This window comes from Trachurus trachurus (assembly GCF_905171665.1).
Source record: "Trachurus trachurus genome assembly, chromosome: 10".
Lineage (NCBI taxonomy): Eukaryota > Metazoa > Chordata > Actinopteri > Carangiformes > Carangidae > Trachurus > Trachurus trachurus.
Genome location: NC_139894.1, coordinates 14,891,490 through 14,903,182, shown reverse-complemented (window position 1 = coordinate 14,903,182; position 11,693 = coordinate 14,891,490).

Here is an 11,693-nt window from a genome sequence, read left to right as displayed (position 1 = left end):
TAAAACTGTACAACCATGGTTGAAGCGCATGTTCTAGAATAATCTTATTAATAATTAATACTAAAAAGTGAATGATTTTTATAGAAGCGTATAGAAACCAATGGACTGTATCAGGATGTCAGCATCACTATGTGACATTATTTACAGTAATGTGTGATATTTGAATCATCTTAACAACTCATTTTGTTCATGCCAATAAAGCCATTTACTAAATCTAACAGAATTTTGAATTTTGTGGTTTAAAACTGATCATTTATTGTCTTGTGTTATAGAGTGTCGATCAGTTTGGGATCAATAACAGGCCTTAAAACTGTTTATGAAGGTTAAAAGTGGAGCAGCCTTTGTAGGCTTTCACTTTTGAATCATATGAGATTGTAAATGTAAACATGAAGAGCAATAGGTGGTTTGCAGGTGAACTGCAGTTGGGGGTCAGGAAGTGATTTGCCATTAGGAAAAGCCATAAAAATGTCTAAAGTTTGCGCGGTCTACAGCTGTAACAACCGGTCAAAACAGGGGGAAAAAACAGAGCTACTTATGAGTTCCGAAAGTAGTAAAACACAAGGGGGAGAATTTTTTTTTTAAATTCACCAAAAAACGGTGGTAGACATGGATTGAAAATCTCTGTTTTAAGAGAGGAGAAGCAAAACGACAATATAGCAAGAAAATATCTGGACACTTCAGCAACACCAGTGATGCACAGTCTATCTGGCGCTGCAACAATAATACCAGTCCTAAAGAATCCCCACCCATCAAAAACATTGCACAGTTTCTTTATGGCCAACTGAATAACCCAGACTTACAGTATTAACACATGATGTCCAAAACCCTACGTTTCTAAATGCTAAACTATGGTCACTAGCTAGTTGCCAATTGAGCTGTTCAGTGCTTGGCAAGTGGGCAGTGGGTTTATCATAGCTTTCTGCTGAAAACAGCTGAAATTCTCTGGAAATAACTTATATACAAGAAGTGAGAGTGAACCAAAAAAGTTGCAAAGTTGCAGCCGTAAAACCAAAACAACTAAGTGAAAGGGATTATAAAAGCATGAGCAGGGGGAGCCCATAGAGTCGGGTGATATTTCTCTCAGCTTGACGCTATAAGGGAAACCTTTCACATTACAAGTGGATGTTTGATTCACAGTTAATGGAAATTCATCTTTTACTTTGGCAGCTTTAGCAGCTTTAAGCTTTTATGTCAACGGGCCAATGCTCTTGACTTTTATTCAAAGCTCCAAATATTTTCTAATGCAGTTGCTGATGATTTAACCAAAGGAGTTTGAAGTGCTCCAGATGCCAGTAACCTAAAATATGCAAGAAATGGACATAACTTTTATACTTCAAAAACTCAGGGCTCTGTGAAAAACTTCTCTCACTTCATAACTTAATCCCTGTTCTTTCAAGATGCTGCCACCCGTTTATAGAGAACTAGATTTGTTTTGCAAACATTCCTAATACAATGAGTGTTTTTTTTTCTCTTGTTTGAAGAAAACAACTCTTTTAAGGCTTAATAGCAAACCAAAATCTCAGATGGGAGTTATTTTTGCAGCGTGCCCTGAGTGGTCTCTGCATCAAACAGCTCTCGCAGCAAGGAATAGATCACAACAAATGTCCACTTTACTCAGCTGTTTTGTCACAGACGGCATCCTAATGACCTTATTGTCAAACACTTTCCATTTTTATTTCATACAATCAAATCCATCTCTTCTGCTGTCTCTCCTTTTCAATATAATTGAATTTACAGCTGTGCAACCTTAATGAAATCTGAAAACCTCATGCAGTTTCACATATAGCTTATTTAACCCTAATGCATTTCAATCAGTGTGTGAGCATGCGTGTGTGTGTGTGTGCACGCTTTGCATGCAAATACCCACCTTGAGATTCATATGTCATCTGTTCAATTATGTTTATAACTAATGAACAGAGCTTAATAGAGTTAAGATGTAAGGGGCTGTTTCTATTCTTGAATCTATTTTAGCGGAAGCGGATGACATTTGAGATACTTCATCTTGTGTCAAAAAAAAACAAAAAACTCAACAGCTCCTTTGGTATAAAATGGTTTCTGAAAATGACAAGCAGGTATAAATCAAAGTAACAAATTAAAAACAAAAGACCACAGGGCTTGAAATTACCAGCAAAGAGACCAAAGAGAAAAAAGAAAAGAAAAGAAAGAAAGAACTCGCCCACTGCATGATCAAGCTCATTACTAAAGCAAAAGCAAAAATGCTGATTAACTCAACAGATTGGAATACTTTTCTCGAGTGAATAATTTCCAGCACACCTTTGGCAAACTTGAGTGAGCAGACTGAAAAATACAAAACATGCACTGAGAAAGGCAGAGGCACAGCTTTGAGGCTGAGCAGCCAGATGCAAAAAAAGTCAAATTCTGTTGTGGTTTGGAAATATGATAAAACGGGTGATATCCAGTCCACTAGTCTGTAACCACAAAGAAGTGCCCTCAATGTCCTGATAATTGTCATTTTCATTGTGTGAGCCCTGTAAAATAAAGTGTTTAGTGATGCAATGTTGTGCTTAAGATGTATGCTATCCTTTTAGTCTACAGTGGTGTAATACATGAAGTATGTGACAAGGCAACTGGCAAAGAACTAAAGCACAACAGCAAAGCAGCGCACCACTAAAGACGATTTAAGTCAGTGCATATTTTAAACAGATTATTTAGTCAGTCCTTTACAACTATATCAAAATGAGCCAAGACAAAAGAAAAAAAAAACCTTGAGTCTCTGAGGAGTTTATATTACGGCCCCAGCTGTATTGTTTGGAGTGTCGTACAAAATTTAAAAACTCCACAAAGTCAATAAATTAAGCGAGTCCCTTGTGTTTTAAATTCCCATTTACTAACAAGTGCATCTGCTCTGTTTAGAGTTAATTAAAGAAAATTAACACAAAGAAATGCATGTAGCGCCTTACAATTACTGTGTAAGCAACGCTGATTAAAAGTCAACCCTGTCATTGCTTCCGTATGCGCAGTGATGTGTGGAGAGGGAACGCCTGGTTCAGAAAAGAGGTAATTTCACAAACCCCAGTCGAAATCCCTGCTAATTAAGACGAGTTTCTTCCATTGCGAAGACGGCAAGATGAAATATTCAGCTGGGAGAGAATTCACATTCAGAGTCAGCTCAAGTTTAAAACAAGAAAAGATGTTACTTTTATCTTTCTGATAGTTTTTCTCACAGGTTTTCTGGTTAATCACACCTTTTCTCCCACAGAGCTCCCACAATGACATATTCATCAGGCTGCTTATTGAAAATTGTACCATATCTGAATTTATTGCAGCTCTGGTCCTACTTCTACTTCTAAGGCCATGAATCATTACCAGTTATATGACGATCATGCAGACAAAAAAAGTTAAAATACAGCTACACAATTAAATTCTGTTATTTCTGGACTTCCACAGAGAGGTGAGGATCGGTGACCTCCAGGCTGACCAAGTCAGGGTTATGCCATCATAAATAAATAATGTGGTTCAGAAAACCTTGCAATTATCCTGGGATAATGATGGAAATAGTCAGAGTCCATCCATTCACATCAAAAGTCACAGTTTTTGGTTTAGCAGTGGCACAGCAGCTGACAACAAAATAAAAAATAATGCTTATTAAAAGCCACAGTTTTGTTATAGCCTGTGTCATTTGGGATTAATAGCGCATGTAAAAAACAGATGGTGCTGCCTTGAATTGAGGCGGTTAAAGTGAGCATTTTCTAATTTGGGGTTTAAATGATTAAAATAGCAGAGGGACCATAAAGTCACAAAATAAAGGTAATAATAGAATTTTTAATTTCATTTTCACAGGGTGCGCACTGTGACCTTGTCTAACATGACTACACATCATTTACCTGACTTCAGTTCCAAGTTAATGCATTTTCGCCGCTTTCAACAATAACAGCTTTTTTTTTGTTTGAATAATACAGGCCGGGCTCCAGCTGAAAAATGCCATCTAACAAACTACAGCTTGCTTTTATTTAGACTAATATATTTCTCATTACATCCAGCCAGACAGAACTGAGGGGGTTTGAATCGGGACATTTTTCAGTCTCACGCCAAGAGTTTTGGTGAAAATCTCAGCTTCTCTGATACCTTACTTCACATTTTACACTTGTTTATTTTGTTCAACAACATAGACAAATGTCTTGAATGTGTTATGTTTTTGTCTTATTACTGGAAAGAGATAAAGAAGAACAGAAAGAAGAAAATCAATCTTTTGACTCTAAATAAACGATGAAAAAAGATGAGTCAGTGCTGACTTTCATTAGTTGCTTTTCCATCCAACTTTCTTTTTATTTATATATGATGTTTCTTGACATTGATATTTCATCTTGATGCCTATCATTCGTTATATATACTTTTATCTGCTCCCAGATTGTTTTATCATTCATAATTTCACTCATCAGTTTGATTACCTCAGGCCACTGTCAGAAAGCCAGAACACAGACAAATAATGCAACAAAACACAGCTGTCTTCCAAATGAGCATAAAAGGCAAAGACAGACCTGATCAGCATCTGTCGCAACTTTACTATTGCTATTAAAGCTGAGCTGGCATGCAGTTGTATTTTTATTTTATTTTATTTTTATTTTATTCATATGCACAATGATAAAACAAGAACTTTATTTAATAATACAAAGACAAATAATTGTGCAGGAGAGGAAAAGAAGCCCAAAGGGCCCCAGGACAATCTTTCATCAACGAGTACACCAAGAAATTTTGCACATGAAACTTGTTCAATTTAAATATATAATATTGTAATGTTCAATGAACAGTCATAGTTCTCAGTTGGTGAACTTTAATGAGAGTCGAGTCGGGAACATGTACAGATCTGAAATCGCCGCTGCTTCCGTAAACACTACTGCTGCGCATGCTCACACTGCAGTCCCTGTAGCCTACAATCACAGATCACTACGCAGCCTTAACTAGTCCCATTTATTACTGGACATTACAAATATAATTTGCAGTTTTGAATCCTGCTCAGGAAAAAAAAAAATTTTGTTTCTAAAAAGTATATAATTTGATTTATTTACATTCAAGGAAAGCTTGTTCATCTGAAACCATCTTGAGGCATATTCCAGCATGGTATTGGCATTTCTGATTAGACATCCAAAGTCAGAGTGAGACATGGCAAAATTAGTATCGTCCGCAAATAGAATGGGCAGAGAAGACTCAGACATTACAGCAAAAATCATTAATAAAAATAAGAAACAGAAGGGGCCCAAGAATTGACCCTTGAGGCACACCATAGCATAATTTTGCTTTCTTAGATTCATGACCATTAATACAAACATATTGTTCTCTGTTACAAAGTAATCTTTAAACCATTTGATCACAACATCTTGAAGACCATATCGGTGGAGTTTTGACAAGAGAATAGCATGGTCAACAGTGTCGAACGCTTTTGAGAGATCCAAGAAAATTCCAATAGCAAACATATTTTTATCTAGAGCAGTAGAAATTTTATCAATAAGTTGCAAAAGAGCCATATAAGTTGCATGCTTTTTGCGAAAGCCATATTGGTGTTTGTACAATATGTTTAATGTTTTAATATTGAGGTGTGTAATAACTCTTGTATAAACTAACTTTTCGAGAACCTTGGAAAAGCAAGGTAAAATAGAAATTGGTCTATAATTGTTAAAAACACTGGGTTCACCTTCTTTAAAAAGAGGTAAGACCTTTGCCACTTTAAGAGCACTAGGGACTACCCCAGTCTTTAGTGACACAGCAAGGACATGTGTTAAAGGTTTACTAATGAAGGGAACTACTTCCTTTAGGAGCTTAGCCTTGATTTCGTCGTGACCCGCTGCTGAATTATTAAGATTTACAATGATGTCGATCACTTCATTAATTATATTAATGTTGTATTGACGTTGTTTTGATGTTGTACATTATGTGAACTCACACTGCATTTAATCAGCCATAATGGACAGCCAATCAAAACTATCTGTCCTTCCATATCCACCCAATTGTCCAAGAACAGTATCATTAACAATTCATTCATTCTACAGTCTAACACTAACAGTCGCATTAATTAACTTTAACTATTGAGCTGACTTTTATCTATTTTACTGACTTTACTCTTGTGAACTCGGCCTGTATGTTCATTACGGTCTGTGTTAAGAGGATCTATTGTTGATCTTACGTTTACGTTTACGTTTATGTTTCCATTTTTGTAAATGCAATTTGTTTGTTACAAGACTGTCTCACTTTGACAATATCAATTTAATGCTTGTTTTTGGTGTCTCTTCCTAATTTATTCGCCGCTGATTTGTTAATGATTGTCATCTATGCTGTCATCTAGTGTTGTTTTTACAGTTGTACGGCTGCTTCCTGTCAAACGTGAAGAGCAAAGTGTCTATTGGAGGTTTCTCTTGCATCGCTGTGCACCTACACTTGCAGTAGTGGGGGCAGACGACTGACAGATTGACAGAGAGGCAGATATAAATGTGTGACATGTTACAAAACATCTAATCTAAAGTCAGAACTGTGAAATCATAAAAAAGGCAAATTCCCCAGAGAGAGGTTTTCGTATCTAAAGGAGAATAAGGTATAATTACTGAATATTCAGTGCAACTGCACAGAGTGCCAGTATGTGCTAATGATGAACATCCGCTGTAATAAAGGCAGCAGAAAGCACAAATCAACAGGGAAAGTGCTTTAATGGATTCAACACTCCTCCAAGGCTCATATGAAAGCACGAATCTCATTATGACAGCAAGAAAAAGGCTTTTGACAAGGAACCGTGTGACATTTGGCTCAACTGTCCACACTCACTGGCCTGTCAACCTTGTCACTTCCCATTTGCTGAGGGAGCCATAGCGATTCCAATAGATGGGAATCTGTTTGACAGCTTGCTGGCCATTAAAAAGGTGACAATGAATTCCACAGAATATGTGCAGCCTGGAGTGTGAACTGCAGCTCGAGCGTAAATCAGAGTTTGACTGAGAAAGAGCAGCACCAAGCAGCAGAGCCACTTCATCAAACAGAGGAGGAGACGCAAAACACACAGGAGACATACAAATTTAACAAACATTACAACAGAAATAGAAAATGCAGCACTGATGCTTCGGCTGTGTCACAAAACACTGGGACATTAACTCCGTGGCTGACTAACTATGTAATTGGGACAGGCACAAATCCAGTGTGAAAGCAGCTGTTTGCGTAAACAGGGTCGTGTCTGTTTTCCTCTCGCTGAACACAAATAACTTTATAAAAAAATATGTTTCAAGAATCATTTACATGCAGCAAAACAGGACAGACTAAATTGAAAACACTGGGATAAAATTGGGACAATGACTGAGCAGAAGAGGAAGAGAAAAGAGCTTAACTCAGAAGAGAAAATGAACAATTCAGATCTTCTGAACTTAACCTAAATAGCAAGTCAGACGTGAGCAAAATCAATGCCCAGGCACTGTAAGTTTGCTGATTAGCTATAAGCAGATTGCAGGTGGGCTAAAAGAAAAGGAGAGAATAATTTGTTTCCATTAGACGAATCTAGGGTGTGTTTCAATGCACTAATGAAGAGCTAATGATAGAGGAGAGTTTAAAATATTCAGGTAGCACTCATCCGCTGTGAAACTCTGAGACCTGCATTAACATTCCTTCACCTCTTTTTACCCTTCTTCATGCCCTCGATTCAAGGTCTATTCATTTGGACTCCTTTTGATTATTGCAGAGATTCCACCCAAAGGGGAGTAAATCCTGCTGTAGACCCACACAACATTTGCCGTATATCATTACACGTGGGACAGGATTGCAAATCGGGTTGGAAAAGAAAATGCTGAGTGGGCCTTGCAAACACATTCCCAAACAAACTGTCCTTTCAGTGAAGGACAGTAGGCAGAGAGCTGGACTGGAAAGAACTGACCTGACATTTAAGGCAACTGAATATACCGTTGCATAAAAAGTGAGCTCTGAATGAATCATTTCTCCTGAGTTTGGAACAAATTTTAACCTGACGCGCCAGATGGTTTGTTTCACAGAACCATCTGGCAAAAAGTGTTGGCTTTGTTGGAATCTGTTTGAAAAAAGGCAGGAGCTGTCAAAACGGATAAATATTTGGCAGGTGATTAGATGAACCTCTTATCGTATGACGTATTAGGAGAGTGCCGAAGAGGAAACACAACAATGAGTCTGAGGATCTCTAAAAGCTGTAGTTAGCAGTACACCGGTAGAAGATTCTTGCCGTTTTGGGAAGAAACATTTGCACATGAAAGGCAATCTTACAAATACCACAACAGTCGCTTCTCCCTAGGCGTCACCAGTCGCTCTTCAGAGGACGCTGTTTGGTCTGAACCACTGTGGTTCTGCCACAAGATAACAGCTTTGAGTCTGGCAAGATGGGTTCTCACTTGTGAGAAATCCAACCAACTCGCAAGGTAAAATAAGTTTAGTTCATAATCAGTGTACTCCTTTGAAAACGGGCCCTTACAGGTTGGGGTGAGCAGCTTGGGTTGGATGGATGAGTTGACAAAAAACTGGAATTTCTCAAAGGAGAAGTTATTTGTTAAATCCACACAGGTTATAATTGTAACTGTGGATGTAAACACGGTAGAGGGACAAACAACCTACATAGTCACTGTGTCCCAGCTCCGTGATAATAGTCAAAGATGATGAAGACTGAAAGCTGTTAAATGATTAGAAACAAAAAATTAGAAATAACTGCTCACGCAGGTGTCAGGTGTCAGGCCGGCGAAACCAAATTAATTATTCTGTAAATGAACATTTCCACAATAGTGAAGCTGAGCCTAATTTCATTAAGTCGTGGTAAATCAAGTTGCTTTTCTGCTTTTTGTCATGTACCGATGTTTGTCCAAAAAGATTATACTTTAATCCTCTGTCTATTTAGCACAGAGGAATAATGTTCAGGCTTCAGGCTGCTTTGTAAAAAATAAGGTTACAGTAATATGTGTTTAAGTCAAAACAGCAATATCAAAACATTCAGTTACAAATAAAATCAAGTCTGAAACCACTTTTTCTCTTGTCATACTGCATTTTCACAAAAAAAAAAATGAACATTTGTATCTGTTTAAAGCCTGTATGACTGTTTGTCTTTTTGGCAACACTGTTCATTATTCAGTACTGATAGGAATGATCAATGCAGTTTGTAAAAAAGAATATACTATATATATATATATATATATATATATATATATATATATATATATATATATATATATATATATATATATATATATATATATATATATGTATATATATATACAGACACTTAGTCTTGTTAGAATATATATATATATATATATATATATATATATATATATATATATATATATATATATATATTCCTCTAACAACTTTTATTCTAACAAGACTAAGTGTCTGCAGCCATGTGCAACTGCTGGATAATCAAATTTTGGCCTTATGATGGTGCCAGAGCAGGGATCGACAAACTTCACTCTCTAAACAGTTTTTCTTTTTGTAGAAAGAAAAAATGTCCTGTCTGCAGTCTGGCGCTGCAAAATATATTTGGATATTTGATATGTAAATATTAATTAGCCTGTGAATACTAATAGTTCTAAATGAGTGTTCATTCATTTATTCATCCATGTTTCACCAGATCAGAGCACCAGAGATCACATACGTTCATAGCAACACCGTGGACTTTATGCCCTCCATTGTTATTGTTTTGGTGCTGTTTTTGATGAGAACGATGTTTCTGTAATTTTCTGAGCTCCCTCAGTTTTGTGTTTGAAATCTAACAGGTCTGTTATTCTAATAAATGATTCTTTCATGTGTTCACCACCCGTGAACACCTTTCCACACCTTACTATCTCCTGAGCCGTGCACAAGCCGAGTAACAGTTAAGAGTTTTGATATCAGATCCATTTCGCTTTTGCTCTGCTCTGCTGTCCACCGCAGCTCCAAAACTATCATCTTTCTTTCATCCATCAACCTGATTCTTTTCAGCAAACACGGTGCTTCTTGTTCTGGAAAAGTCTTTCAACATTACATTTTTGCTGTTTGCCAACTTCTCGCCACAGATCAAACGTTCTGGTGAGCCAGCAGTAATGGTGGCTAAAGCAGACAAATCTGTTTGTGCACAATTAAATTCTCAGTTTTACTCCAAGACTTTCTTCTTCTTTTTTGGAATATTTTGAATCCAAAGTTATTTTAGGAAAACACCCACTCAAGCCACCGTGGTGGTGGACTGCTCGACTTTGCCACCCACAGAGTGCCGCTGAGTGCGGATAAAAACAGCACTTGAGTAATTCACTTTGCTACTGTGGACCAGTTCAGTTGTGAATCAGTCTTCAAGTTCAAAATGAAGAATCACTGCCAGGCTCACTGCATGCAGGAATGGCCCAGATGGCCCGAGCAGCACTAAGGTGCCATCTTTAATCTGCACCTCCCACCAGTCTCCGCCACACAGGTGACAGGGACACATTTGATCTGCAGCCTGACAGTGAGGAACCAATCATTTGTCAAAATGTCTGTATACATTTGCTGCTCTTCTCTGAGCAGCACACTTTGCCCTCTTAGTGCCAACCCATCGTGAAGTCAGAACACACACAGAGCACATTGGGGTTGACACTGACAAGATCTTATGAAATAATTATGGTCCGATTCCCAGCCAAACCCAGACAGGAAACTCATGCGGGACATGGCATCCACCCAGGTAGTTTCTTATTTATCCACTCAGGCTTCTTATGTAATATACAACTCTGCAAAAAAGATTCTGTTAGGAGCACTGCTCTGGAGTTCGATCAAGGTTTTCCATGTGAGCGTGTGAGTTCTGTTTGATTCCCAGCCGGCGCTCAAGCCTTGAAGCTGGAATCGGTCGCTACAGTTCCTGAGGGAGGAGGCATGAAAGGTTAATGACTTTCTCTGGTGGCTCTCTAGAGTGCAAGCAGCAGGCAGTGCCCCCTGTAAAGACCATTCAAACACTAAGCTATAGCGGCTTCCATCAACGACGACTCCGAGCTCCTGCCAGTTTCTCCATTAACGTGTACAGGAAATGATCTAGAATCAATGGACCAAAAGGGTTTTTTCCCCAGTCATCGGATTATGTTGTCAAAGCCTGTGTTTTCCCACCTTTTCACCACATATATTGTGTCTACAAATGATGGAGGAAAGACTTAAATTTCCCAGTATCTTTTGTGCGCTCCAATGAGGATGGAGCCGTGAGCCCCAGAGGAAAGCAAGTCTTTAATCAAGTACGTAAGCAGACTCATAAACTATCCTGAGAGACATCCCTTAGGCACCTTGCAGGGTAAACAATACCATCACTCTGTCATGATCCTGAATTAAGATATTACCGCATGCATGTAATTAACATTTGTATTCAGCCCCCCAACAATATTTCATCATGACTAAATAAATATTGAGCGACACCTTCATGAGCAATGCTGTCTTTTTCTTTTTCTGCAGTGAGCAGTAACTAGATTAAATGGAGAGGGGGGGGGGGTTCAAAAGCAGAAAACAGGACACGCAAAGTATTTGTGGAGCACAAAAATAGCAAACCGCCATCAAAGCGAGTCCTCTCTCTCTGAAAAATCGAGGCAGCGGCCCTGCTTCAGATGTGAGCATTGTCCACAGTGGCACATCAAGCTTTTATGGGCCAACCATTGGTGGGGATCAAGTGGAGAGAGAGCTGGTTTACAGTGACATGTCTCATTTTTTAAAGAATGGGCCTGTGGGAGACAGGTATGAGGCAGAAGTGAGTTTAGAGAGTGATG